Here is a 10,839-nt window from a genome sequence, read left to right on the forward strand (position 1 = left end):
GTCACCCAGGCTGGAGTGCAGTGGCGTGATCATATCTGAATATATTTTGAATATTTTTAATTAAAATAATTCAATTTTGTTCCTTATTTTTAAGTCTTCAAAAAGATTCTGATTCTGTTCATTTACATGAATAAGACTCTATTCCTTCATTTCAATATATTCTAACTTGAAATAGAATTTTTATCTATTGAAAATTGCACTTTTAATTAGAGATATAAGCCTTATAATTCCCACTTTAATTCTTTTACAACACAATTTATCTCACATGAGCAAATATATTCTCCAAGTAAATGTGCAATTTTTTAATTAATTCAGAGTTATAGATGAAAGCATCTCATAACCCTGTCTCAAATTTTGTCAATACCAGTAACATGACTCACAATGAAGTAAAAATCAAACTTTTACATGGGTACTCATATTAAGAAATTCTTGGTGGGGGAAAATTAATTCAAACTGATCATCTAATGGTTGAGGCAAACTCTGTCAGAAGACATCCCTGAAATTTACAATAAACAGGCAATTAAAAACAAAAACACTGCATTGTAGAGTAATTTTAAGAAGCAGATTATGTGCATTTGATCTGTATAGTTCAGAAAGAGATTTTGAAACCTCTTTCATGATTAGTAATGGCTTGCTCTTACTGTTTGAATAGAAGTGCATTCGAAAGTCAGAACACTTGCTGTTAAATGTGCTTATCGCTTTCTCTCTTTGGCCTGTCTCTTCCGTAGCCAGATCCAGCAGCTCCCTATTATCTCTCCAACTGGTGTTGTCCAGGACCACGATGAAGAAAACTGCAATAGATGAAATTATTCTACCAACTCAACTCCTCTGGACACATTCACCATTATGAGTCCTGACAACCTCTTATCATTAATATTGCCATTTGTAGTCAATGAAATCTATTCTTTCACCACCTTCAAGGCTCTGCAAAAGGAAGACCAAGAGATGTATGGGCAGTTGGAGGTGATTTGTCTTTTACAATTTACAGAAGTGATAAAGAAATTTAGCAGGAAAAAAGGAAATATTTAATAGTAAGTTAGGGGGCTTATGTTATAGCACAAATTAAATCATCATGTGTTAACAACAAATCCCACACTAGGTCTGCCTAATTACATGACAAAGTATTTCCAATTTTTGCCCAATCTCATACAGATTCCCTGCTGCACTTGAGCTGGCTGCATTCCTGAGCAACTTAGAGACTATTTGCTGAGTATTTGCAATGAACCATATGTTGTGGGTAATTTGTCATCATAGTTTAAAACATCAATATCCTTGGCTTCTTATGAGTAGAATTATGAGTTGAGAGAAAATTTCAAACACCATAAGGCAACATTGTTTACTAAATCTGAACGTCTCTGTTAATTAAAATAATAAAACACAGTGACCAAAAAAGAACAACTTTTCCCACTTGTACATTTCCCCTCTCACCTCTATTTCCTCTTCGGGAACATAAAACTCTTCTCTCAGGTTGAAAGTTGTTCTCAAAAATCAGCCTTTAGCTTCATTCCTTTGCCTTTTCTCCTTTTTTGTCCTGAGTAAAAAATTCCTCTGGAAAATGACATTTTCTGCCTGAATTGATAGCCCAAGCTTTTAATTCTAACATTTCAATACATAGACTAAGGGAGATTATATATGTGTCTTGTGTTTCATAGACTTAGGGTTGTGATAATTTAGGTCTAGATTGCTGATAATATTGGGGCATTATGCAATATATAGTCTGACAGTGGCCATAAAATGGACATTTGTTACTGCACTGTGCTTCATGTTGCTTAATGATGTCCACAAATATTTACAAAACATAAAAAATACTGATATTTTAATGATGCAGTAGGATCACATCAAATAAAAAGCACTTTAGCTATAGCTGTGTGACAACAAAATTTATTGCACAACAATGGCAATAGAATTTAAATGAAAAGTTCTATGGAAAAAATAGCCTGCTTTTTTGAGGTTTATATGTGTGTGTGTGTGTTTTTATTGGTGTGCTAAATTGATTCTATGCAGTAAATGGCATCATTGCTTTTACATTGCATTTTGATAATTTCCAGATGGCCCGTGTTTTCATTTTACATTGGAAATTATGAACATAGAATCATTTCTCAAAGTTTTAAAATGTGACATAGTTGCTAGTGTCAAACCTATGTAAACACCATGACTATGTGAAAACCTTTCTCCCATATAAATATAACACTTATAGACATATTCTCTATTAACTGTACAAAATCACTTTGTGCTTAAACCTAACGTTACTACTGGTGATGACCCTACTAAAGATAGCCATTGGTGAGCAGACTATTTTGCTCACCACCTGCTTACTAATATCCCTTCACCCAAAGCAAAAACTTCAATTTTTCTTTTGTTCATTCTTCTCTTCCCCTTTAGAACCCTTGGTCTGAAAGGAATGTTGCCAAGGTGTTTGATTTCCCAGAAGTCCACTGACACAGCCTATCATTTGATATTAAATCTCAGTGTTTCTTCTGCCCACCCTGCTTGTCGTGATTTGTTTCAGCTCAGTGCACAGCCTGCATTACCGTCCATTCTCCACACATGTCCGCCCCAAAGATCTTATGTCGCAGACAGCTTTTCCATAGGATGGGCAACCTGGCTGAGATCCAGGAGTACATTGTGGGTGATCCTGCTTTGCATTTTGTGTTAAGTACGGCTGGTGGATGATGCTGAGGGAATGGCTGGAGAAGCCAGCTGTGACATCTAAGAAAGGTTGGATACGACCATCACGCCAGAGAATTTCCATTTGGTGTGGAGCTGGATGCCATGTTGGTTTCTCGCAGTCCTCGGTTTCACAAAGCTCTTGCTGCTGGTGTTCTTGGTGTGATTATCTCTGCTGAGGAAACTGAATTAATCCAGGTAGTATAATTCGATAGTCTCTAATATGCTAAATAATATCAGTTGTTCCATATTTGTATTTTAAGTCATAAAAATCATATGTTTTCAACAATCCAAAAACATTCATTCAACAAATATTTATTGAACCCATACTTAATGCCAAGACCTGTGCTCGGCAAGAGGGATAAAGTGGAAAGCAAGACAAACTATAGAGTTCACCACTTCTTGCTGGATTATATCTATATTTTTTTTCCTTCTTCAGTGGATTTCTTTGGCATTATAGTCCTGATTCCAGAACAGTCTTTAATTGTGCTATCAGCAGAAATGTGACAGTATTATATTATAATCTTGGATTGGCTAAAAATACTGTACATCTAATTAATTAAGCCATTCTTTTCTTGTTTAGAGTGTAGTTTGTTGTAATTCCTAAGTATAGTCTTGTAAAACATTCAAGCCAAAAGCATCCTACAGAACAAAATATGCTAATTTCTAGTTCACTGACTCCTGTTCTACCTACAAAACACACACACACACTCATACACACATTCCCATACGCACATATACTCACCAGCTCCCCTTTCTAGAAGTAACCTCAGTCCATAGTTTTGTGTGTGTCTTGCATTTATTTAATATATACATGTATGTTCATATCACAATTATACTTCATGTCTTTTTTATAAAAGTGGGAACAGTACTATTATTTCAGGCATTTTTCACTTAAAAATATGTATTAGAGATCTTGCCAAGTCAATATGTGTTAACTCTACCACTTTCTTTTCAACAGCTGAATGATATTCTCTATGATGGATGGACCATATTGGATTTAACCCAGGCCCCTATTGATGTATCGTGGCACCATTTCTCAGCTAGAAGGAATAGCACTTTATTGCCAATTTTTTTTCTATTTTTAGGAATTTCTGTAGAAAAACCGCACCATACATATGATCTCCATTTTCAATATGCTATTCCTTTTCATTTGTAGTGTTTGAAATGTATCAAAGCTCCATAAGAGACTTCTGGGTCTAATTCTCTCTGGAGTCTTCTCTGAAGTACTCATCGCTTGGAGGCATAACTTTCAAGTTGTACATTTGGTGGCAACAGTAACCTCCCAATTACTTCACATTTTGCATATAAGACAATTAGTTTATAGTATTGCAAGCCCAACATTGAAATTCAAAAACCATATATTGGGGCCAAAAAGATAAACAAAGTGGCCTTATAAGTCTTTATTTAGAAGACTTGGAGAAGGACATGTCATAAAAAAACTGAAAATAATAGGACAGTATAGTTATTTATTTGATTGAATTTTGAAAATCTGATCCCAGTAGGAACAGAGGATGCATCAAGATTAAATATGTGTGTTTTGATTATAACCTTCAGAGAAAAGATATATCATTTGTCCCCTTGAATTCCTTTTGGGTAAAGATATAAACAAATATCTGTGGAAAAAATTTATTAGTGGGTAGTGATGGTGGTGGGGTTCCAAATAATTCAAAGCAGCAATTTCACACACACTGGCAGTTACTGGTTGAGCTTTGTCCCCTATCAGAGATCATAAGTTGCTCAAAATCACTATTTTTTTGAAATCTTTCTCAGGTTGTGAGCTTTCTGATAGTTTGTCAGAACAAAACATGTCAGCACATACATAAGCACAGGTGGCATTTCAGAAAATAGGCATATTACTGGTTTTGTGAGAATTTCTAAATTGAATATTGTCATTTTTATCATCTTATGCTTATCCTTAAAAGATCACCTAATTGAATTTGTCCCTCTCCCCATATATCTGCACATTTCACAAAGTTCTGCATAAAGCAATAAGTTTAACTTCCACAGTATAGGAGATTGATTTTGCAAAGATTTTAGACTGAGGAGTAAGACCCTGACCGTCTGTGAAGCACATTGGAGACTGAGGGTTTTGGGCATGATTATTGCTGACGCGGGGATATCGGCTTTTTCCTTAACTCCTGCTCAGGTCAGCCAATAGATTGGCTTTGTCCTTTCTCCTCGCACAGGCCTGATCCAAATGTTATCCCAGCACACCAAACTCTTATCAAAAATTGAAGGGGAGATCATTGTCCAACAATAGTAATTATTCAATTCCATCCCCTTTGTTCCTGGGTTTAGAAGGTAAAAGAGTGAGTCAACCTGAGAAGCGGCATTTTATATTTATTAATGCAGCCTCTACCCGCACAGTGAGAAAAGCAAGCAGTCAGAGCACTTTCTCAGGAATGTTTTCCTGCTTCTACAGGCTAACTGCAGGCACTCTGCCTGTCTCAGGCTTTCTCAACGCTCACGCAACAGCTCACAACGCTGCTGCTGCTCCCATGACCCCATCTGAGAACGTCTAGGGGTCTGTTCACTTCAAACAAATCAAAATATACATACTTCATGCTATCGTCTTATTTCATAAAGTCTAATGTCTTTTTATTTCCTCTGCAATTTCCCCTCATTTTTATTACAATAATAGAAATCAAATTTTATACTCTGTTTTTATTCAAAAACTATCTGTGAAGATTATATCAAAATTAAATGACCGACTACACTGAGATATCAGTTCACATCCACTAGTAAAAATTAAAAAGACTGACAATACCAAGTGTTGGCAAAGATGTGGAACAACTGGAACTCTCATCCATGCCTGGGGGGGAATGAAAATTGGTTAAGCCACTTTGGAAAATAGTTTGGCAGTTTTCTACAATGTCAAGTATATACTTTTTATATGACCCAGCAATCCTCCTTCTAGGTATTTACCCAAGTGAAATTAAAACATATGCCCATGCAAAGACTATGTGAGAATGTATAGATCAGCTCTACCCTTAACACCGAAAAGCCAGAGTCACTCCACTGTTCAACAGTGGGTAAGTCAAATACACAAAATGTGGTATATCCATACAAAGGAATCCTACTCGATAATATAAAGAAGCAAAAATATAAAGAATTAATAAAAAGAAGGAAATTCATAAACACAACACCATAGGTAAATCTCAAAAATATTATACTGAACAAAATAAAGTAGACACAAAAAAGTACAGACTGTATGGTTTCATTTAAATGAAATTCTAGTAAAACTAGCAAAACTAATTTACAAAAGCAGAGCAATAATTGTGTGGGGCCAGGGTAGGGAGTGGATTGACTGCTGACAAGTACAAGAAAATTTGGGGGAGCAACAGAGATGTTTTATAGCTTGATTGTGGTGTAGTTACATGGATACATACAATTGTCAAGCTTTATTGCATTGTATATAAATGTGTTTTATTGGATGCATTATACTTTGATAAAGCTGATTTTTAAAAAATTAAATAGCTAGACATTTACAAAGAGAATTCCTAAATCTAGCAAGGTGAGCCTGAAATGAATAAACAAACAGCAAATCACACTGCTGGAGGAAGTGTACATTGGCAAAATTTGGAGAAGACAATTAGGTCCAGAGATGTTTATATCTTGGAGTCAGGAATTCCACTTCTAGAAACACATCCTAAGAACATATGTGATCATTAGAAAAAGCCATATGTAGGAAAATGTTAACTTTGGTAGCAAAAATAAGTGTTAGTTACATTAGCAGAGGTAAAAATTAAGAAAGGAATCACTCTAATGCCCAAGAATAGGAAGATGATTATGGAAATTTTAACACATTGACTCGATAAAATATTACTCAACAATTAAAAACAACTATGAAGACCTTCTAGCAATGTGAAAAAAAATGATTATCATATAATGTTAAAGAATACAAAATGGGGTCTGTGCAATACATATCTAAAAAATTTTGTTCACATATAACAAGGATTTAAAGGAAACATGGGAAATACATAGTTATATTTGTATGGGTAATAATATCATGAGAAGCTGTTTACTTACTTCTGTTAACATTGCCCTTAGAACAGTGATCCCCAAACTTTTTGGCACCCGGGACCGGTTTCATGGAAGACAATTTTTTTACAAGTGGCAGCAGGGGACATTTTCAGGATGATTCAAGTGCATTTCATTTATTGTACACTTTAGTTCTATTATTATTACATTGTAATATATGATGAAATAATTATACAAACCTCTCTGTTAATGATAATCTGCATTTGCCGATGCTCCCCAGAGCTAGCATTAGCTTCTCATAAGGAGCGCACAACCTAGATTCCTCACCTGTGCAGTTTACAGTAGGGTTCATGCTTCTATGACAATCCGATGCCCCTGGTGATCTGACAGGAAGTGGAGCTTGTGTGGTGATGCCAGCAATGGGGAGCAGCTGTAAATACAGATGAAGCTTTGCTCACTGGTCTGCCCACTGCTCACCTCCACAGACCAGTACCGGTCTATTGCCCGGGAGTTGGGGACCACAGCCTTAGAACAAATAACGAATAAATGTTAGATGACCCAGCAGTGCCTTCTTTGTGTCCTGAAATCATAAGCTACTCTGTGGACTCCATGCTGTTTATACAACTGCGAAAGGGGAAAATCAATGTGCTTGATGGAGTTTAGGGTACAGTTTATATATATTCGCCTGTAAGTGAGGGTGTAAGCCATGCTTTTCTCTTCACAAGTCTGAAGTTCATACTGATTTACCACTCCCAAGTTTTCTGCTACTTTTATTTTCCCTTCTATCATTTATGATTTAATGGTAATTTGTATTAGTTTTCTTTTGTTGCATAACAAATTATAACACATTTACCAGCTTAAAACAGCACACATTTATGGTCTCACGGCTTCCACGAATCAGGAATCCAGACACACCTTAGCTGATCCTCTGCTCAGAGTCTTACAAGGTGGCAATTTAGGTGTAGGCTGGACTGTGTTCCTTTCTGGAGCTTGCAGTTCAACATGGCTGTTGGCAGAATTAATTTCCTTTCAGTTATGGGACGGAGGCCCCTGCTTTCTTACTGGCTGTCATCCATGGCTACTGTCAGCCCCTAGAAGCTACCTCAGTTTCTGGCCATGTGGCTATCTCACAGTTCCTCTCATAACACTGCAACTGACTTCCTTAACGCTGGCAGAAGGATCTGTCCTTTCAGAAAAGGCCCACCCAAGGTAATCTCCCTATGGATTAACTCAATCAACTGATTTGGGTCCTTAATTACTTCTGCAAAATTTCCTTGCCTTTGCCACAGTATAGTGTAATTATGGGAGAGACATCCCCTCATAATCACTGGTCCTGTTCACACTCAAGGGGAGGCGATTATACAGGGTATATACACCAGAGGGTGGGAATCTTGGGTGCCATCTTAGAATTCTGCCTACCATGATAATTGACATTTATTATATTTACTTATTTATATTATTATATTTATACACTGCATATATTTGCTACAGTAAAATGATGATTCCTACAGAGATTAAACCTAACTCTATGTGTGTCCATTACAACTTCTGGAAGTATTGCCTGAAAAATATTCACACATACACATGAGAAAGCAAACCAATAAGTAACTGAAAATGTTGTCCTTGCAAGGCTGGCGTACCCATAAGCAGAGAAGCCATTCACCTTCATATGTAAACATAACCAGTCTCCAGGAAACTCGGAATTTCCTTCATTCAAGTGATACGTTCTTGGATTAAGATGAGGATGATCAATTCCTCCAGCCCCTATTCCATGTCAGTGACAGACATTGCTAGTAGATAATAGCGTTCTTTCAGGCTTCAGAATTCTCAGCACAGCTCTTCAGAATCCACAAAAATCAGTAGGGGTTGACATAGGAGATTAAATCGATTTACTGTCTCTGGGTTGAAGGAATGTTTTCAGAAAGTGCCAATTAAAATCAAAAAGCAAATTCGAGGACCAGATTATGAGCAAGGCACCTCAGAGGACTTACGTTCTAGTTCATAAAAAATAAAATATTCATACTCCATGTGGTTTTTGTTTTCATTCAAATTAATGTGTATTGAGCCTCTTGAAGAAAAATACATATTTCCTACCATTTAGATCACTACCTTAATTGACAGAAAAAAATAAATGGGAAAAGTGGCATTGTTTTTAGCTACTGAAAACATGTAAGAAATAGCCACAGGGAGATAGCTTTCTTTTTTCTTGTCCTTTACCTCTTTAGGGCACTTCAGAATTTCCAAAGTGAATTCATGGGTACGATTTCATTTAATTCTTGAAATAATGTTGCAATATGGGCATTATTATAATCTTCCCTTTAAGTTGGGAAGGTCAATACAGGTCAAGCAAGGCCACAGAGGTGGCCACATCATTTGCCCAAGATGAGAGTATTCTCAACAGATAAAGCTGGAATCAGTTCCTTCTAGTTAAAACCACGTTTCCCGTCTGCCAAAAAATCAGACATGAAGAAGGGCTTCAACAAAATTATTCAGGCTGTAAGTAGCAGCCAACTCAACTGGCTTTAAATAATAAAGTACCTCCCACAAGAAGAAGTCCAGGCTGTTGTGTCAGGTATGTAATCAAGGACTCAGGTTATTTCTGTCCATCTGCTCTGCTGTCCTCAACGACCGCTTCCCCCTAAAGTAAGTTTCCCTTCTACCACTCTCCAGAGCCTCCATACAGGAAGTTTCCTGCTCCCCGAAAACCCTCTCCGATTCATGCCCAACTGCCACCCGTGCACCCACCCTGAATCACTTCCTGCTTCTGTTTTACTCCTGTCCATTCTGACCACACCTTTTATCTCTAGAAAGTTCTCGCTCTTTCCAGTAGAAATATGATTTAGTCCTTCTCTGCTCCTGCTTGCATAAAGGATTTCAATTTGCAAGAACCAATACATTATTTACTCTTAGCTATTGAGATAAGCAACATGCTGATATATTTAAATGCATTCAGATGATGGAGTTATTCATACTATCTAGGTACTTACAGGATAAGCTCTCCAAAACTTCAGCACTATTTCCAAAAACATGGACACAAATTTTTCAAAGTCTGAGTTTTCTTCTTTTACAATTTTTCCTAAACGTTGCTCTGAATATGTATCTAATAACAATTCTTTAGATGCTTATAGTACTGGTTAACACTTTCCAAATCATTTTCACATAGAATAATTGATTTGAGCCTTACAACAATTCTGCAGGGATGGAAAAGTGTGAACTCTTATGCCATTAACATCTGGGGCATTTCTTTGTGCTTACAGAGTCATGAGCATGATCAGCAGCATGTCATAGACATCTCTGAAAGTTATAGCAACACATATTGAATGCTTATATGAGCCAGGCACAATTAACTCCGTGATTACATTCAAGAACACAGAGTAGAGTTGGAGTCGTGGCAGCAGGAACAATTCAACCAAGTGGAGGAAGATAAGTTGCTTTTTGTGGAATATTTATGGGGTTAAGTAGCATGAGATTTCTGTTTCTGATAGTAAATAGCAGGTGACATCCAAAAGAACTGGTTTAAATTCTAATGCCTAAGTGTGGCAAGAAATTCCTCCTGGAAGTATTGATGCCACCCCAGTAACTCATGGAACTGATAGCTCTTGGCATGAAACTGTGGCCACATCAGGGTCTCATACTGAGGGTAACACAGAGCTGTCAGAAGATATGTGCAAGGAGTATTAAGTAATGTATTCTTCATCTTGTGAAACCACAAAAAATACTACAGGCATTGAAGAATCAACTGATGGAATGATTTTAGGACCAGAAGATCTGAATTACTAAACATATGATGTTTCTGGAGAAAGCACTTCAGCAGTTTCTACAGAAGACCTACAAGAATGTCTGAAAAAACAATTAGAATTCTGTTTCTCATGAAAAAAATTGTCAAAGGATCTTTACTTGATATCTCAAATGGATAGCAATTAGTTCATCCCAATTTGGAAGTTGCCAACATGGAAGAAATAAAAAAGCTGACCACAGATCTTGATCTAATTCTTGAAGGGTTGAGATCTCCTCCTATGAAGCATGAGAAATGTGAGACCAAGTCATGAGCATGGGATTGTGATTCTTAGAGAGATTTCCTGAAACAACATCAATAGAGGAAGTGAAAGCTTTGTTCAAAAATTAAAACTGCCCCAAAGTGATAAGCTGTGAGTTTGCACACAATAGCAACTGGCATATCACTTCCCA

General features: G+C 36.8%; 1 pseudogene; it reads left to right on the forward strand.

The window, feature by feature from the left end:
- LOC105824420 overlaps nt 1-10,831 on the forward strand; it is a 167,008-nt pseudogene extending 156,177 nt beyond the window's left edge.
- Nucleotides 10,832-10,839: the final 8 nt, after the last annotated feature.

The sequence above is a fragment of the Propithecus coquereli genome, unplaced genomic scaffold (genome assembly GCF_000956105.1).
Source record: "Propithecus coquereli isolate 6110/MARCELLA unplaced genomic scaffold, Pcoq_1.0 Scaffold74, whole genome shotgun sequence".
Taxonomy (NCBI): Eukaryota; Metazoa; Chordata; class Mammalia; order Primates; family Indriidae; genus Propithecus; species Propithecus coquereli.